The sequence below is a fragment of the Podarcis filfolensis genome (genome assembly GCF_964270895.1).
Source record: "Podarcis filfolensis genome assembly, chromosome: 4".
NCBI classification, from domain to species: domain Eukaryota; kingdom Metazoa; phylum Chordata; class Lepidosauria; order Squamata; family Lacertidae; genus Podarcis; species Podarcis filfolensis.
The window spans coordinates 4,290,403-4,310,558 of NC_139607.1; the positions used below are offsets into that span (position 1 = coordinate 4,290,403).

Sequence of the window (20,156 nt, forward strand, 5' to 3'; positions counted from 1 at the left end):
GACTTACTCAGTAAAAGGCTGTAATCCTAAGCACACGTATTAGGAAGTGAGACACATCACTGACACGCATAACACTTACTAGGAAGTGAAGCATAACTGAGACGTGAGTAGCAGAAAGGAGTGGAATTTTACCCAGCTCAGCCCACTCACTTGCTTGATGCAGCATCAAAGTGAGTTAGAAGGCTGGCGAAGGGGCGTCATCATAGTGAGTAGGGCCTTGGTCCAGCTCAACAGGAACCCCTTATCATTAGAGCAAGATGGGATGCTCTCTACCTGATGTTGGACCATTGGCTGATGTCATTGTGCATTTGATGTTGAATAAACCTAGGATGTTGGTTCTAGATTACTTGAATATTCATGCTGAATGCCTCAAGTCCAGCTGGACCAGAGCACGCCAGGCACTCCTGTCTTCCACTGCCTCCCACAGTTTAGTCAAACTCATGCTGGTAGCTTCAAGAACACTGTCCCACCATCTCATCCTCCGTTGTCCCCTTCTCCTTGGGCCCTCAATCCTTCCCAACATCAGGGTCTTTTCCAGGGAGTCTTCTCTTCTCATAAGGTGGCCAAAGTATTGGAGCCTCAGCTTCACAATCTGTCCTTCCAGTGAGCACTCAGGGCTGATTTCCTTCAGAATGGAGAGGTTTGATCTTCTTGCAGTCCATGGGACTCTCAAGAGTCTCCTCCAGCTCCATAATTCAAAAGCATCAATTCTTCGGCAATCAGCCTTCTTCATGGTCCAGCTTTCACTTCAATACATCACTACTGGGAAAACCATAGCTTTAACTATACGGTCCTTTGTTGGCAAGGTGATGTCTCTACTTTTTAAGATGCTGTCTAGGTTTGTCATTGCTTTTCTCCCAAGAAGCAGGCGTCTTTTAATTTCATGACAGCTGTCACCATCTGCAGTGATCATGGAGCCCAAGAAAGTAAAATCTCTCACTGCCTCCATTTCTTCCCCTTCTATTTGCCAGGAGGTGATGGGACCAGTGGCCATGATCTTCGTTTTTTTGATGTTGAGCTTCAGACCATATTTTGCACTCTCCTCTTTCACCCTCAATAAAAGGTTCTTTAATTCCTCCTCACTTTCTGCCATCAAGGTTGTGTCATCTGCATATCTGAGGTTGTTGATATTTCTTCCGGCAATCTTAATTCCGGCTAGGGATTCATCCAGCCCAGCCTTTCGCATGATGAATTCTGCATATAAGTTAAATAAGCAGGGAGACAATATACAACCTTGCAGATAAAATGAATGTGATATAATTCTAACAACAGTATAATTCCAATATCATCTTCCCAAAATAGTATTAAAATACTATCTGCTTATAAAATTCCTTCCATATAAAATTCCTTCAGTGGTGTAAGGAGCCCACCACACTCAATCAAATATAGGCATCAGCCCTGCTAGGAACACCCTATATGCAGCTCTCAGTTATAATCAAAAGAAATAGCATTTTGAGTAAATACATAGCCACCTGTAAATCTCTCTTATTGGTCTGTGCTTGTGGATGTGTGTCTCAGTTAAAATTAGGACAGAGCTGAAGTACTGCCTATGTGAACATTTAAATGGAGTTTGGATCTGATGTAACTTTACACCACCTTAACATACACCAGCTTGCTTTATGTTATCTTGTGTAAGTTTGCTTCCTTAGCAGAGACAACAGTAAGTGACTTACTTCTTAGTGAACATACTATACATAGGATTGCATTGCAGGTGTATAATGTAGAATGTGTCTCTTTTGCCAAGGTTGAATTATATAGAGTAAGGTGAGAACTAAATGAACTACAGTGGTACCTCGGTTTACGAACTGAATCTGTTCCTGAAGTCCGTTTTTAAACCAAATCCATTCTTAAACCGAGGTGCATTTTTCCTAATGAGGCCTCCCGCTGCTGCTGCCCTTCTACCATTCAGCTTCTGTTCATAGACCAAGATAAAGTTCGCAAACTGGAACACTACTTCCAGTTTTGCGGAGTTTATAAACCGAATAGTTCATTAGCAGGGCTGTTCGTAAACTGAGCTCCCACTGTATAGCCATTTTGTATGTCAACAAAATTAAAAGATGTCACAAAATACTAATCTTCATTCAATATGTAAAAATTCAATGCTATAATCTCCCTTCTATCTAAGTTCAAATATTAAAGCCCTACACTTTTGCCATTGGTTTCAAAATGGTCGGAAGTGTTACACATTCCTTTAGGGAGAACATGTTTTGTGGAAACCTAAATCTAGTTTTCATATAAGTTTTCTTTCGGTTTAACCTAGTCCTAACTTTCTTTCATTGGAGAACAGTCCACATTTAAAGGAGAAGAATTTTGGAAGGTTGAAATTCATGAAGAGTGGAGATTTCAGGTTTTCAGGAGTTGACCAATCAATCCTTTATTGCTTAATCCTTGTACCTTTGTTCCAATTTCCTTTCATTCTTCCATAGCAGCCACAGCAGATTAAGTATGAGGAAACTCAATGGTTCAATATTTTATCAAAGTTAGTCTGAGGATGAACCATTATCTAAAAGACATACTTAGTTCAAATAGAAAGCAAAAGGAAGGATAAACAGTGTTTTATCTCCCGGTATATGAAGTGTCTCCTCAAGGTCACAGCTTGATGTGTGTTATATCAGGAGTTTTAAGCACCAGCCTGCTCTGCCCTAATTCCGGATTTCTCTTTTCACTCAGGCTTTCTTTCTAGGAGCAAAGGAATTGCCGTTCTCCTATAGCCCGTTGGTCCACTGTTACACTGCCTTAGGCATTTAGCAATACTTGATGCATCACAGAAAGGTAAAGTGCCGCTATGCACCAGAGCAATGATATATTAGGAAAGGAGGGGAGAAGTCCCTTTAATTCCCAGCAATCAATCAGCTGAAACCCCGAGGCATGAAAGTTAGTATTAGCATTGGCAAACTGAAAAATAGCTCCTGGGTTCAGTGCAGATAAGCACCTAAGGCCTAGGTGAGTCCCTCAACTCTTAGCTACATCTTTGTCTCTGAGGGAAAAATAGTCTCAGAAAGGTTGCCATCTTTTACACCTTTTGTGTGAGCTACACAGAAAAGTGAGTTACACAGAAAAAGACAAGTTAGCTTAAAATTGGCTAACATTAGCCTACCTGCGAGATTTTTATTTTTTAGATAAAGCCAAACATATCAAGCAGAGTTTTCCTTAAACTTTGTTCTATAACCTTGAGACCTACTTGAGAAAAAATAACAAACTTAAATGGTCCCAACAGGCATAAATGGCTGCTGAACACCTGCAGCGACTGCGAAAATCCCTGGGCAGATCCACACCATGTTTATAAAGCACATCCAGCACACATTTAAAAGACATGGATTCCCTCAGAGAATCCTGGCAACTGCACTTTCTCCCTCACAGAGAATTCTCAGCACCTTTAGCAAACTACATTTCTCAAAATTCTTTGGGGAAAATACGGTGCTTTAAATGTGCATTAGATGTGCTTTAAATGTATGGTGTGGATCTGCCCATAGTCTCCAGAAGCCAGAGGTTTTTGAGTTCATTGAGTCCCTTGACCAACTACCTTCTTTCTGCGGTACCCCATGGGATTCAGGAGCCCAGTTATGTCACCCCCTGACTGCAGAGCTGGCAGCCTCTCACCCTTTTTTGAACATGATCCCTTATAGAGTGTTCCCTCAGCCTCCTCTCCTCTCCCCTCTTCTTGGAAATCCTAAGGGGCCTGGGATTTGTCCATCCATTCCCAACAGCAAGGGCTGGCACCGCCTGGCTGGGCTCCCTCTCTCGCCCGCTTGCTTGCTTGCTCCGAGGCTGCCTTAGCACCTGGCTACCAGCACCCCCTGGCCACCCCCAGAGGCACCTGTAAAGCTTTTGGGAGGTAGAGATACAAGAGGGCATCAGAGGAGGGAGGAAAAGAGGGACAGAGGCAAGTGCTGCCTGCAGCACCCCTGAACATCATTCAAGGAACCCCAGGGTGCCATGGCACACTGGTTGAAAACCACTGCCCTAAGCCATAGCATTTATACTTTTAGAAAATGCCTTTAAAAGGTAAAGGGACCCCTGACCATTAGGTCCAGTCGTGACCGACTCTGGGGTTGCGGCGCTCATCTCACTTTATTGGCCGAGGGAGCTGGCGTACAGCTTCCAGATCATGTGGCCAGCATGACTAAGCCGCTTCTGGCGAACCAGAGCAGCACATGGAAACGCTGTTTACCTTCCCGCTGGAACGGTACCTATTTATCTATCTTACTTTGACGTGCTTTCGAACTGCTAGGTTGGCAGGAGCTGGGACTGAACAACGGGAGCTCACCCCGTCGCGGGGATTTGAACTGCCGACCTTCTGATCGGCAAGTCCTAGGCTCTGTGGTTTAACCCACAGCAGCACCCGCGTCCCATAGAAATTGCCTTTAGAGATACCAAAAAAGGTACACTCCAGCTCTCAGTGAGACAATATTCTGAAACCACTTCTGTGCATCACAGTCATAAATCTTTCCTTAAAAGAAAACAATTTTATTAAAGTTCAAAAATATTTAGCAATCTTTATGCTAACATTTAATAAACAATTTCTTTCCATGTAAAAAGTCAAATAACATCAATTTTGTAGATGATAATTATTATCCTTTTAAGTTAATGCTACTGATCTTTTAAAACAACAACACAAAACTTAGTATTTATATTTTGCTTTCAAAGCATGTCACACAAATTATCTTATAAGTCCTAACAACAGTCCTGTAAGGTTGATACTGTCACCTTGAAAAGAGCAGGCGAACATGTAGTCAACTGAAATACCGATAGCAGAAATATATTGTCATAGACAATAGAAAGAATGAAATAGAATGAAATATTAAGTATGAAATGATTCTGAAGTGCTGCCTTATCACTTGATCCTAAGATTTTGCTGACCCAGCAAGTCCGGATGAAGAGTAGCGATTGGTGCTCCAGTGATCAAGTGCAAAGCTGAGGTGCAATTCCCCCCCAGAGGCTGAATTATGAATGTGGATGATAATGGATCCTAAAATAAGTTACTTAGTAAATTCACAAAAGTAGTGTTTCCTGTTCTATCCTGCCCCTTCACAGTCAACAGCACTCCTTAGGAAACTTATCCAGGCAGTTAGGGAGCTGTCCTGAATCATGTGGGTTGGCCACAGGGGGAGTTCCTGTCAGCAGAAGGAGACCTGGGACTTTCCTTCTGTCAACTTCCTTAAGCTGTTTTATCTTTAGGATCCAACTCAAATTGTTTGCGCTCTGTTCTTATTCTTATTCCTTCCTAGGAACTTGCTTCATACTTGACCTTGACTGAAATTCAGTGGCAACTTAGAAATGTGCACTCTACACCACTTCCAACATTTTTTTATAACTTTACTGAAATTCTTTCAACCCTACCACAAACCCCACTGAAATTCTGTTCACTTTCCTTGAAACTCATACACATATATTTGCCTAAGCAGCGCTCTAAATGCATGAAACATCGCTTTAGCGAAATTCAACATCTAATTACTATTTCTATGCAGCTCCCATTAGGACCCCATTAGAAGTTGTTTGCACTTCCTCCAGAGGTGTTGTGTTTTTATTGACACCCAACCATTTATTTTGTTTCATTCAAAATGAATCTGAGTTAATTAGGCCACATTGCAGCACACTGAAGTACTGTGTGATTATTTCATTAACAACCAGTATGTTGGGCTATTGTTTTATTTAGCTTTGGTGGCAGGAATGCTAAAGTCTGATCTGAGAAACTGACTTTACTGCAGGGAGGGTGGGCTTAAATGGCACAGACATGAAACAAAATCCCAGCATGAACTGGGACATGCTTTCTGATTGCTTTTGCCTGCCTTCCTGTTCTTTCAAAGCATGGGGACAAGGGGAGGACCATTCCAGAAGATTTATTGGGCTGTAAAGTCACCACTCATTTCGTCACCAAAGTTGCTACTGAGAAACAAAATTGTGCAAATTCTCTGCTAGTGGGTCCTAATTAGCTGACACACTTAAATGGTAAGACACATATATCCAATAATGTGTTATATATAATTCTTTTCATCTTACAACTGCCAGTCATGTTTCAAAGATTAACAACAGAAAGCTTACTGTGTCATTGCAAGGTAAGCAAGCCATGAATCGCATTCAGTGACAGATTCAGGAGAATTATTCAAGAATGCCTGACAGGTGAACTGCTGTATACTAGATTGGGTAAATATAGCAAGGTCAACCAGAAGAAAAAAGGAAAAGATAAGATAAAGGCTTCGGTATATTTTAATGACAACATTTGAGACGCATTTCAGATGGTGACTAAATATTTGTCTAAAAGCAGGCCTGGCCAAAGACACATGGCAAAGGACAATATGACCCCCCCCCCAGTCTTTGAGGCACATTCATCACACTGACATTGGATCAGAACTCTCTGATGCACTTGAGAACAGTAGGCTATAGGTCTGGGCACATGGCACACGCGGACCTGTCTTCCAGCACCTCACCACTGCCAGCTCACTATTTGGTCAGTCACCTACTTGCTGCCTGCTCAAAAAAGTCCTGCAAAGCAGCAGCAGCAGTCCCAGCACTTGTCACAGGAGCAAAGCATAATTTGAACTGACCACTAACAGAGCTAACTGCAGTGCACTGGAGAAGAAAGGTGACCAGGCAAGAAAGCCAGCCCAGGCCAGAAATAAGCAAACACTGGTGCTGACTCAGAACAATGAAATACGTTTGGGAGGGGAAACTAATTCCTGCACCCCCATTATCTTCTGTCTTTAGCAGCTTCAGAGACAGCCCATTTCTTCTGCCTAATGGTAGAATCTTCTGCCTAATGGTAGGTCCCATTGTGGTTTAGTCATGCTGGCCACGACCCAGAAAGCTGTCTGTGGACAAACATCAGCTCCCTTGGCCTGAAAAGCAAAATGAGAGCCACAACCCCATAGTCGCCTTTGACTGGACTTAACCGTCCAGGGGTCCTTTACCTCTTTACCTTTACTTTCATGGCAAGTCTGAGCCCAATAGCCTTGGGTATACTTCACTTCAGCAAAAAGCTCTGCCCTTGCTACAGTGGTCTCCACAAGTTCAGGGCTTTTGTTTTAAGTTTTAAGAGGGAATGGCAGCCAGTCATCCTGTATGAGGCAAAGTAAAGGGATGAGGGAGGGACCTCTTACTGATGATCCCAGGGCGGTGGCAACTGGTGAGAAAGGGTGAGGGTATAAAACTTTAAGAACTCTGCAAGATCAAACCAAAGGGTCATCTAGTCCAATTTTTGGTTCCCAGATGCCTATGGGAAGCCCACAAACAAGACATGTAAGAGGCTACCTCCATGGCAAGGACCTGGAGGAATTACCTTGAGGTGGCCACATCAGCAGCAGGAGAGTTGTTGATGGCAGAGCAGAATATTCCAGTTGGTTGTTGAGTAGATAGCAGCCCCCAGGATGGTTATGGGCTGTTAACACCACCAGTCCATTGTGAATGCTGCTAGAGAACCAGTAACCATACATCTGTTTCTAGCCCCCCATGCCTCTGCTGCTGTCCCATGACAAATCCCGAGAAAGATAGGGAACCCACCCCCCTTGGTTACCACTCAGCAGGAATAGTTTCAGGCTACATTCTGCCCCAAATCACCAGCTGCCACCAGTCTGTGTCTGAAGAGAGAAGCATGAGCTGTGGGGGGAGGTTTTGTTTTCCCTTCCTCGTTTTAATCGTAAAATCATTTAAAAACAAAATAGTCCCTGCCTGCGAAGGCGTTTTCCTGGTTCAGTTTTCTCATCACCATTAAAGTGTGATAGAACTTCTGGCAGGAGTGTCCGTATTTCAAATTCTGACTCATTTCTGACTGCAAAATAGGAAGACACCAAACAGCTCCCTTAACGTAACGGTGGATCCATATGTGTGTGTGTGTGTGTGTGTGTATACACACACTTTCAACTTTTATAAATATTTTAGCCAAAAAGAACAAAATCATTACAAATTTCATTTACCTTCCCCCCAACTTCCCTCCCTTCAGCGATTATTTATTTCACATCATTTTATTCCTGCATATCCAATTCCAATATATTTATAAGCATTCCTTTATCCTCCCCTTAATTATTATTTACTGCACGTTTTAATATCAATCCTGCTAATGTTTTACCGTATTTTTTGCTCCATAAGACACACTTTTTTCCTCCTAAAAAGTAAGGGAAAATGTCTGTGCGTCTTATCGAGCGAATGTGTGGTTGATTGCTGGCTCCCTTTCTGGCCCTGCCCCCTTGCCCAGGCCTCCATTGTTGAATATTTTACAGACAGAGGCTGTTTGTTTCCCCAGCGACATGTGACTGGCTGATTAGATTATCTGTCTGGAAACTGTAGAAACGGCTCCCTTTCCTTTCCTAAAGAAGCTGTGAGTTGAACCCCATAAAAACAGGATTTTTCCCCTTTGCAAAAGATGCTGCACAACTTTGAGATGACCCCCCGCCAAAAAACCGGGACTTTCCCCCTTTCCTCCTCTAAAAAGTAGGTGCATCTTATGGTCAGGTGTGTCTTACGGAGCGAAAAATACAGTATGTTCTCAAATAATCAATAATTCCCCCCTCCCCCATTCCACCACATATGGAAAAACGTACCCTTTTTCTTTACATTTCCAGCAGGTATTTGATTCTGACATTTTTTGCAAGTTTACTAGGAGTCAGATACCATCTATACATAATTTTCAAATAATCTGTTATCGCAGAACAAGTTGTAAATTTCAAATCTACATTCCACAGTCTTTCTCATGTTGACATTTCGAATATTATATCCTATATCTATTGCCCAGTGTATCATTGATGCCCTCACCTGTTCATCTTTTGTTTCCCATTCTAATAGCATTTTGTACATTTTAGGATCAGTCTATTTCTTACCCATGCAAAGTTTTAATGTATTTATTCAAAAGTCTGTTTGTCTTAATTCCATTTTTTAAATGGAAAAAAATAATAGAATCATGGAATTATAGAGTTAGAAGGTATCCTGGGGGTATCTAGTCCAGCCCCCTGCAATGCAGCTCAACTAAAGCACCCTCTGATGAAAAACCTCAAATGAAGGAGACTCCACAACCTCCCAAGGAAGTCCACTGTCAAACAGCTCTTACTGTCAGAAAGTTCTTCCTGGTGTTGAGTCAGAATCTCCTTTCTTGTAACTTGAATCCTTTGGATTGTGTCCTACCCTCCAAAGCAGGAGAAAACACATTAACATTTGTATTTAAATAGCTAAAAAATACATTATGAATTTCTGAAGATATTTTATCATAAAGCACAGTTTTAGAAGCATTTTTAATCCGATAAGTGAATTGAAAAATTTGGAAATTCAAAGGATGATTACGGAAGTGTGGATCAGGTTCCTTTGCATCAGACTCCACAGAAATCATTTTTTAAAAAATAATCTTTTATTGCTGTTATTGGGAGAAAAGGACAGAGAAACCTTTGTTATGTTACGTTGTTTCTTTAAATGAAAAACCAAAGCATGAATTGAAAGATTATCTGGTTGTTCCTTAGCTTCTAACATAGATGGCACTGTTGGTCTTTCCAAAAGAAATTTTTCAAAAAGCTTTCACTAACATACCACAAGTGGTATACCAGTGCACCCAGAAAGGTAAAATGGTACTGGGCAGCAGAAAACTATTTGGCTGTCATAAAAGATAATTCAGAATAATTGGATAACGAAACCAAACCAGGAGATGTATATAAAGATAATATTCTTTGAGATCTCGCTGCACTGTGACAAACCTTTCAGAATATTCAAACAGGAGCACTATTTGAGATTTCATTGTGAGACAGATGGAAATATTTTACCGGGTATGAAAGATATGTACAATGTAATCTTACATGTGTTTACTCAGAAGTAAGCCTCACTGTTTAGTGGTGCTTATCCAAGTATATGTGCATAGGATTGCTGCCTTAGTGACATCAAAATACCCACTTTGGGATAAGGTCGAGGTTAAATTACAAGAATGGAAATATAAGAGCATTTAGTTACCTTACACACATCTGCGGTGATATTACCATAGAATGACACCCTTTAAAGTATTTTTATAGGTATTTAGGCCTTCAGCATGGACAAGCACAGATTAATTTGCTTTACAAAAGACTGGCGATTTGAAGGTCACTGATAATGCTGCTATGATGATGATGATGATGATGATGATGATGATGATGTATTATAAAATAGACTCATGGAACCCAACTTCCAGCAATGCAGGAATCTCAGCTAAAAATAGTCACAGCAAATGCTCTTAAAATACATTCTGTTTTGCAATTTTATCTCAAAAATATTTGACAGAGGGCCTTGAAATGTAAAAAACAAGAACTTTTGCCCACCCCTGATCCTCTCGCCTCCTGTCACTTGATACTGGTGTTTTAAAATAATGTCCCTTTATGGTGTGAACTAAAATCTGTTTCCAGAAGCAGGGTAATGCAAATTTCTGCCAGATATCCACTACTCCGGCAACACAAATTACTGTATTGGCCCAAATATAACCCGCCCCCGAATATAAGCCGCACTTTAAAAATTTGGGGTGGGGGGGGAGAGAGAAAAAGAGACAATACCTGAATATAAGCCGCTTCCAGAAGTTTACGGCATGCAATGCCTTAAGAGAGAATATAATGAAAATGATATACAGGTGGTACATGAAAACAGTCAAGCTTGCAAAAATTTATCATTTGCCCGATAATAAATGTTGGAAATGTAAAGAAACTGAAGGTACATTCATTCACCTCTGGTGGACATGCCCAAGGATTAAGGCTTTCTGGGAGACGATCTATAATGAAATGAAAAAGGTATTTAAATATACCTTTCTGAAGAAACCAGAGGCCTTTCTCCTGGGCATGGTCGGCCAATTGGCGCCAAAGAAGGATAGAACTTTCTTTATGTATGCTACAACAGCAGCAAGAATACTTATTGCAAAGTATTGGAAGACACAAGATCTACCCACCCTGGAAGAATGGCAGATGAAGGTGATGGACTATATGGAACTGGCGGAAATGACTGGCAGAATCCGAGACCAGGGAGAAGAGTCGGTGGAAGAAGACTGGAAGAAATTTAAAGACTATTTACAGAAACACTGCAAAATTAATGAATGTTAGAATGATGTTGGAATGAATTTATGTGACTTTAGCAGAAATGTTATAAAGGTTTAGGAAAAAACAGACTGTTAATTGGTGAAAGGAGGGAAAGTAAATTTATATTAATATCAAGATAAATTTACAGGACAAAAATTTGAAAGGAGGGAAAGGATTTGCTGAAATGGAAAAGTGACCAAGAATACAAAAAAGGGAGGTGTGAGGAGGTCAAGGAAATAGGCTAATGAAAGAAAACAAATGGGAAGAGTTGGTGTATTTTTTTTCTCTTGACTTTTCTTTTTGTCTAATGGATGTTAATTCTCTGTTTTTTTTCTTTGTGATTTTTCTTTTTTGTATTTCATCTTGTCTTGTTTAAAAGGATGTTTTTTTTACGTTTCTTTTTGTACTTTTTTTTAAAAAAAACCTTTAATAAATATTATATATATATATATATAAAAAGAATATAAGCCGCTTCCTTAAAATTGGTGGCAACCACATGGTCCGAGCAAATAAGCTGCAGCCCTAGAGGACTTGCACAGCACACTGGGAAATGATGGGGGGGGAGCTGCCAAAGGCGCCCCAACACTCCCCCGAAGCAGCAGCCCTACACGGTGCAGCTGGGGGGAGGTTTACGTAGGGCAGAGGTGGAGGCCTGCCTAGGCACCCACGACCCGCTGCCAGCTGCCCCCCCTCGTGCTGGGCAGGCACCACCCCACTCCCTAACGGCGGGGGCTGGCTGGGCAAGAAGACATTCTGCAGGGGACATGCAGCTCGCCCCCCTCCATTAACAGCGCCAGGATCGCACAGTGGCAGTGCTGCGGCAGCCCCCACCAACACTTGCCATCCCATCACCCACCACTCCTGGCACCGGGCGGGGCGCACCCTCCCCAATGACAGTGGAGGTGAACTGCAGGAAGGGCAAAGAGGCGGCACCAACGGCCACCCACCAGCCACCTGCCACCCCCGCTCACCCGGGGTCCAGCAGGAGTTAAGGAGTTAAGGGGGGGTTCACTGTATATCTGTTTCAGCAGTAATATCTGGCTTTTTGTAAGGTCACAAATAACTTTACACAGTCAGAATTTAGGGGGGGGAGTGTGGCTTATCTTTGAGACAATACAGTACCTTGTGTTGTAAAATATGTGCATCAAATCTCAGGAGATTAATATGCCGCACCACTCAATAGGCAAAAAGGTGGAATTATTACAACCTTAAGTAGCACCCTAAACAAAAGCTAGTTGAAGGCATATCCCTCCATGAGGACTGGCTGCATGCACAGGACAAGCAGATGAAACTACCCTATTGTAGTTTCTGAAGGCAGCCCTGTTTAAGGAAGTTTTTAATGTCTGATGTTTTATTGTATTTTTAATATTTTGTTGGAAGCCACCCAGAGTGGCTGGGGAAACCCACCCAGATGGGCGGGGTATAAATAATAAATAATTCTCCTTCTCCTTCTCCTTCTCCTCCTCCTCCTCCTCCTCCTCCTCCTCTGCAGAAAGTAGAAGGGAATGTCTTCCTTCCCCTTCAAACCTCCAGCCTAATGAAACATCTCACAGCACACGCTTTCTGTCTTCCACTCCCCAGGAGAAATCCTTCTTCCAGTTTTACTCCACTGAAGTAAGAGTTTTGCATTGCTCCGCCACCACAGATCCCTACAATTTGAAATGTTCAGCAAAGCAGTTTTTACTTCGATGTAGCAACTGATGGGTGCTTTTGTTTTTAAAGAGAAAACAAATGCAAAAATCAGTCAGAATGTTTGTCTGCACGGACACTGCTTCCTCATCACCACGTACATCATTCCAAGGCCATTGTTAGGGGGAATCACCCACTACAGAGTTTCTGCTTTCGCTAGTAAAACTTCACCCAACACACTGCGATGCCACCCACCTTACTGAATAAATGATTAATCAAGTACACACCCCGGGGGGGGGGGGACTCTTCCCCATCGGCATCAGATTCTGCTGGAGCAAAGGAAGCCTAGCCTGTCATGAGACATGTCTCGATCATGAGAACTGGGAAACATTTTTTAATGTGATTTAGCAGGAATGGAAACTAGATCTCATTTATAACTGCTGAAAAAGGTGCTGTAAAATCCCAATTGTTCTCTCTCTCTCTCTCTCACACACACACACACACACTTTTATTATCTATCCAGAGGGCTGGTCCATTTTATCTTAGAAAAGGGGGTCAGGTGGAGGAGGTCATATGCAGATCTTCAGACACATTTTCTCTCCAGCAAAAACTTGATAGGTAGGGTGCTTTCTGTTACCTGTCCTTGCAAAACTTGATCCCCCACCCAAGGAAGTGTGCTCCCAATAAGAATATTAAATAATACAAATACATACTGGGTTTGCATCATGACGATCCAAGGTGCGGGGAGGGAGGGAGGGAAGGAGAAGAGCTGATCTCCATATAAATAAACGCTAGCTGAGAGATCTAGGCGGAAAGGAGGAGGAAGCAGATGGGAGAGAAGGGAGAGGCGATCGATCCCTAAATTCTGCAAACTGAGGTTTGAACGGGACGTTTAAAGCAGAAGAACGCTCTTTGAAAGAGGCGGATTTGACCATGCGTTGGGTGAAAATGACCTAGGGGAGGGAGGCCCAGCCTGTCTCCCAACACAGATCGGCTGGAGATTTTGTTTGGCGGCTGAAGCTTCTTCCTCTTCTTCGATCGGAGTCTGGCGAGGGGCTGCCAGGCAGAAGCGCTCGAGTTCGCTGCCTCTTGGTGGCTCACTGCAGCCGGCAGAGGAAAAGGAGACAGAGACACGACACCAAAGGAAGCGAAAGAAAAGAGGGGAAACCAACTGATGGGTTTCTTTTCCCCTGGAAAGGCAAAACAAGGAGGTGCCTCCCAGATCTTCCTGCGGGGGCCGCACCTGGCGGAGGAGGCTCCTTCCCCGCCGCGCACTCGCCTCCCTCCTCCTCCTCCCCTCCCTCTGGTCCAGCTCCGGAGGAGGAGGAGGCGCCCCGCCGCCCAGCCCCTTCCCGGGCGCCCGCTCCCGCCCAGCCCGCCCGGCTCCTCTTGGCTGCTCTGCTCCAGGGGACCCTCCGCCCTCTCCCGCCCGCGCGCCCCCCGCTCCCTCTCAGCCGCCGCCTCGCTTCCCACCCCCTCCCGGCATCGGACACGGCACCCGGGACAGCCAGTGGGCAGCTAGATCGGAACTGCCTGCATCCAATCACAGGGCCGGTTTCGCTGCAGAATCCCCGAGGCCTCATGGGAAATGTAGTTCTCTTTAGGAGCCAAAACAAAAAAATTCCGGACGTTTTGACAAGTTTTAAAGGTCTCACCCCCACCAAAATCCCCCCCACAAACACAAAAAGAGAGCATGTCCGGGAAAATCCGGGCGTATGGCAATTCTATATCCTACATGGAATTCATGATACATGCCGACAAAGAAAACAAAAAGGACCTGTTGACCACGTGTGCCAGAGGTGGAGAGACTGTCCATTTGCTCAGGATGAGAGGGCTAATAGAATAGGTGATATTCTTAGGGGTCATAAACTTTGTGAGACTAAGCTAAAAATAGAACAGTAGAAAGAGAAAGAGACAAGAGAAATCAATACATACTAAATTGAAAATATAAAAAGAATACCGAGACAAATTCTAGCCTGTGCTGCTCAGAAAGAAATTAATTGTCATATCTAGATGGACTAACAAGGGGGCACAGCTGAACAGGAAAATAATCTTTCACATGCACATGGGTGGATTTCTTGTGCTGGATCCTGATCAGCTTGAAATGGTCAGGTGGTTTTTTTTTTAATGCGCTTGTACCTGAGAATAGTTTCCACTGAGCTCAACAGAATTTATTTGTAAAGTACATACTTTGGATAGATCTGTTATTGCCACTTTCACAGATTAAAAGTTTCATATAAACTGCAAAAGAAGTACCCAACTATTTCCTGGTTCTTTTTTTAAAAAAATGTTTGGGCTGCCTTATAAATTAAATGGGTGTTCAAAATCTGACCCTTAACCAGCAAAGGGCAACAATTCTGCACATTGAGTAATTGTGTTTTCATTCAAGGTTATATACTAAATTTGTAGAACTGTTGAAACACATTGTATAAATCAATATGATCATTGGCTTCTTGGGGAAATTATATCAGCACTACGAAATATCTTTCTAATAAGTCCTACGTACTGCATGTGAAATTCAAATTCAATTGATATCTAATTAAGGATGAGAAGAAACCCTCCTGATAAACTCACCTGTCCTGAGAGACCTTACCTTCAGAAGGTGGTGGACATGTTTGTAAGGCCTGGCATTAGAGGCTGGCCACTGGCAATTTACCTTGCAATACCTGGAAGGGTTTAATAAAGCCTGGTCCCTCAGAATCTCTTAGGATAAATTAGGACTTAGCTTGAATCTTATGACTCTGGGTGAGAGGTGGGAATCAGGCCTATATAATAATGTCCATGCCTTGAGATTATGCTAGTTGGTTCAGAACTTCAGGGAGAAAACACTAATGCAGCCATGATACAAGAGAACCTTAATTACGGCAACTAGTGCCTCTAGGGTCTTCAGAGTGATGAGGAAGCAAGGTCTTCTTTTGAAGTAGCCAATCATGTGATCTTCCTTTCCCTATTTGAACTCATCTGAAGCCTATTTTGCCATCCCCTCCAACATTTCTCTAATGAAAATAGGGACAGCCTATTCTATTATTATTATTATTATTATTATTATTATTATTCCCTGCCCATCTGACTGGGTTGCCCCAGCCATGCTGGGCAGCTTCCAACATATATAAAAACATGAAATATTTAAAAACTTCCCTACACAGGACTACCTTCAGATGTTGAATAGTTGTGTAGTTGTCAAGTTACCTTTCTCTTTGGCTCAGGGGTCACATACTCCTTACATCCTATTTGGGACGTTCTGGGATCAAATCAAAAACCTGGATGGTTTCTGTAAATCTGCGACTGTCCCTGGAAAATAGGGACACTTGGAGGGTCTGTTTTGCCATTCCTAACAAGTACAGCCAGACTTGCAGGCATTTTCACTGCCCTCCCTTTTGCTTTGACCCACTGAAAGAGGTTTGCAGGGTGTTATTCCTACTAAAAGGTTCATTTTGGACATAACCCACCTGAATGTGAGCTTGATACTGCTTGCTTTGTTAGGGTTAATTGCCATGTGAGTTTAGGTGGTTGGATGAAGGCATCCCAGAAGCACTTGAAGTGTGTATGGGAAAGGACATTGATGCTGATTTTCATGACCCTACTGTGAAGCAGTTGAAGCTTTGGTTGGGCCCAAAGGGAGACTAGAGGAATGCCTTTTGGTTGTGTGTTCCACACTTGAGGTTGGCCATAATTTGCCTCCAGATTTGTCTTCTTCCTCTGCTCTAGAGAAACCTAAGGCTATGACTGATATGATGCCTGTTTTTCGTTTTGTTACAGGAATTTGTAGGTAGGTTGAATGTACTGGAATGTAACTCTGTGGGTGTCCCAGGGCCTGAGTGGGTATGGTCAGCAGCTGTTGGCAAGGGAAAGCTGGCTGGGCAAGTTGCTGGGAGTTCCCATGCTACATAGACATTGTAGAAGAAGAGGGCTATGAGTGCACATGTGCACTGGGCGCAAGGGGTAGGGCTGCAGAAGCAGGGGCACCATGCAAAGAGCAGGAGGAGGAGGAGGAGGAATTGAGCACTGCTGCCTTTGCTGTCCACAACAACTCCTGGAGGCCTTTTGGTCCTCTTGAGTGAATCCAAGGAGGCAAGGACAAAAAATTACCAAGGGAGAATGGAGTGCTGAGAGAAGGAGAGAAGACTGTAGGGGCTGGGCTGGATGAGATAGTTGTTATATATTTTCATTTGAAGTTGAGACTAGATGGATCACTTAGGGGGGAGCTGGCAGGTCGGGGGCTGCCTTGGAGGTAGAAGAAAATAAAATGCTGGAAATTCTGAACCCCATTCCTGAGTTTTCTCCCTCCACACTTCCAGGATAGCTGCCCTACTGCTCTCCCAGAAATAATCCACTTGAGAACTATAGGGATGTGCATAGGAAATCACTTTTGGTATGGAAAAGAATGGAGTGATGGGAGGGAAGAGATTCTTTTTTTTCTAAATGAAATTCTGGATTGAAAATAATGTAATATAGATTCACAAAAGAGCTTCTGCTGGCCGAGTGATATTTTTGGCTCCACCCTTAAACACAGATTTTGGGGAATTGTGTGTGTATGTAAAGTAGAAGTTTGGAAAGGTCTGTTTTTGGTGTGAAATGAGGATCCTTGCAATTTTCCACTCTCACCACATCCCATGTCTTAAAACACAGAGCTTGAGGAATAAACTGTGTGTATGTTTCTGTTTAAAGCAAATGCTATGAAAGGGGGTGGACCTTGGCCTTTCAAACTTCTGTGGTGCCCTGTGCAAGACCAACATTTGGCGCCCACCCACCGTTGCCTCGCACCTTCCATTGTTCTGAATTAAATGCATCACAGCTGTGGCGCCGTGTGCCACCCCCTTTGGCTCAGAGCCCAGTTGGGGGGGGGAGCAGTTGTGCTGCCTTAAATGTTAGTATTTGTAATGCAATTTCATTGTGAATGTATTTCACAAAGAATAGGTGGTACTGGAGAAAGGAGGTGGTAGTTGACAACTGGAAGTTGGAAATTGGCAGTTGGGAGTTGCTTGTTACTCCTGTTAGTTCTGTCTTGACTGTGAAGGTGAGAGGTGTGGGGACTTCATGCAGACACTGTCTGGAAGGCTTTGTAAATTATACTTCAAATGTTGCCAGCTTGACAAGTAAAAAGACTGTTTGTGTAAGACACATATTTTTATCAAAAATAGCTAACCCTTCTGCTCTTCATTTCCTCTTCTACCAGGTTTGTTTATGTGTCAGACAGGTAGACCTGCACAGCTGATCATGTTACATTATGTGTTCCTATGAACATTTGTCTTTTCTTGTTTTTCCCTGTTTTCCCCCTGTTATCTTGTTTTTAGTAAAGAATAACAATATGCATATTGGTATAAGCATTGGTGGTGGTATAGACAATGAAGTCAGAAGGCATTTATAAATGCAGTACTGACTGGCAACTATGGAATCAAAGAATCATAGATCTGTAGAATTGGAAGGGACCCTGAGGGTCATCTAGTCCAACCCCCTGCAGTGCAGGAATCTCAGCTAAAGATGGCTATCCAACCTCTGCTGAAAAACCTCCAAGGAAGGAGAGTCCACCACCTTCCAAGGGAGCACTTTCTGTCAGAAAGTTCTTCTTGACATTTAGTCAGAATCTCCTTTCTTGTAACTTGAAGCCATTAGTTCGAGTCCCACCCTCCAGAGCAGGAGAAAACAAGCTTATTCCCTCTTTCATGTGACATGTGAATAATTGCATCATTAACACTGGCTGTTCAAAAGTGCAGTTCACAACAAACTTAGGAATACCACTTATAGTTAAGGTTTCTATCTAAATTTCCAACCAGTGACATATTTGCTCATTTGTTAGACTTCATGTTTTTTATTTGAATGACATGCTCACACTGACTGTAGTTAAAGTTTAATGTGTCATATGATGTCATGCCCCTGTGAAATCCATGACATCACCATGATGTCGCCAGGGGACTCCCTCAGGTTTGGGCCCTGAAATATCAGGGTCTGGGATACTCCTGACTTGACAACCCTTTTCTCTAGTCATCAATCAGTACTTGATTGGGTGGACAGGATAGTTGTTTCCTTGCTGTAAACTATACATAGATGTCTCTGTCCCATTTAGGGACCATTTATTCCTGTAACCGAGCAAAAGCATTGTGAAGTAAACATTTCATATTTCAAATATGAAATGTGAATGGCAAAGATTGAAGCTATACTAAATTTTTAAAAAAAAATGATTATCCATTTCAGCTCTGCTATTCATGACTTACCTATATGACTTTAACTTTATAATGTATTTTACACTCTTGTTTTGTCTGTTCTCATAATATGTTTGTGAGTAGAGGCACTATTAATCCTCCTGTAAAGACGCGGAATTGATTTTGAAAAGTAATGACTTGCCCAAGGCCACAAAATGACGCCGTAGCAGAAGTGGCAAATTAGCCCAGGTCGCGAAGATCCAGCTGTGATCTATTTTCCTAGGGAATTTATCCAACACTACATCACACAGGGCTTTATTCAATATCTTTGAATTCAGTTTGGCACATTCCCTTTCACTGCAGTGTGAACAGCTTTGCTCAACTTATACCAGTTTATATAAACTCAGAAAAAGAGTTTCCCAATTTCCATGTACTCACAGTTTCCCTGGAATATTTTTAAAAAGATGCAAAGACCAAAGAAGAATCCAATGTCTTCTATTGATTCCCTTTTGTAATAGAAGGCTCTAACATAATTCTTGACTTGTCTGTTGCTACAGATTGGATTTTTATTAGCTGACAACTGTTGCTTGTAAATTAATTAAATAAATAAATAAATAAATAAATAAATAAATAAATAAATAAATGCCTTCTTTAAATAGTGTGCATTGACAAAATTAGATTTCCTACTTGGATTTTACATTTATTTTGTTTGACGTCATGTAACCAGTAAATTAGACCAACAGCACCTGGGGACCCACGTTTGAAGAATGCCGCATTGGATTTTGTCAGCAATAATAAAAATAACAACAGTAGTTGATACTGGTAATAGAGTTTATTCTGATGATGATTAAATCTCACTAGAATAGTGCTAAATAAAAATCCATTAATCACACTTTTGAATTATTTAGAAGGGTATGTGGAGGAAGGGAATAAAGCAATGGTTACAATATTTTAAACATCAGCTAAAATGTCTAAATATTTTGTTTTGGGGGTAACTATGCCTCCCCTCCACCTGGAGGGACACGGGTGGAGGACTTGCCTATCGTATGGTCGGCGGTTTGAATCCCCGCGGCGGGGTGAGCTCCCGTCGTGTCGTTCGGTCCCAGCTCCTGCCCACCTAGCAGTTCGAAAGCACAATTAAGTGCAAGTAGATAAATAGGTACCGCTTTCTAGCAGCAAGGTAAACGGCGTTTCCGTGTGCTGCTCTGGTGCCGGTTCGCCAGAGCAGCTTCGTCACGCTGGCCACGTGACCCGGAAGTGTCTGCGGACAGCGCTGGCTCCCGGCCTCTAGAGTGAGATGAGCGCACAACCCTAGAGTCTGTCAAGACTGGCCCGTACGGGCAGGGGTACCTTTACCTTTACCTTTATGCCTCCCCTCTTCTCT

The 20,156-nt window shown here is 42.7% G+C and overlaps 1 long non-coding RNA gene across 2 annotated transcripts in view; it reads left to right on the top strand.

Annotated features, from left to right (window-relative positions):
* The first annotated feature begins 15,678 nt into the window (after positions 1 to 15,678).
* LOC310761302 overlaps positions 15,679 to 20,156 on the top strand; it is a 184,829-nt gene continuing 180,351 nt past the window's right edge. Inside the window, exons 1-2 of one of the 2 annotated variants that reach the window (XR_014547354.1) lie at positions 15,679 to 17,745; positions 19,330 to 19,361. This is a non-coding gene — a long non-coding RNA (uncharacterized lncRNA). The remainder of the gene's footprint in view (positions 17,746 to 19,329; positions 19,362 to 20,156) is intronic. The other variant, XR_014547355.1, reaches the window with a different exon arrangement.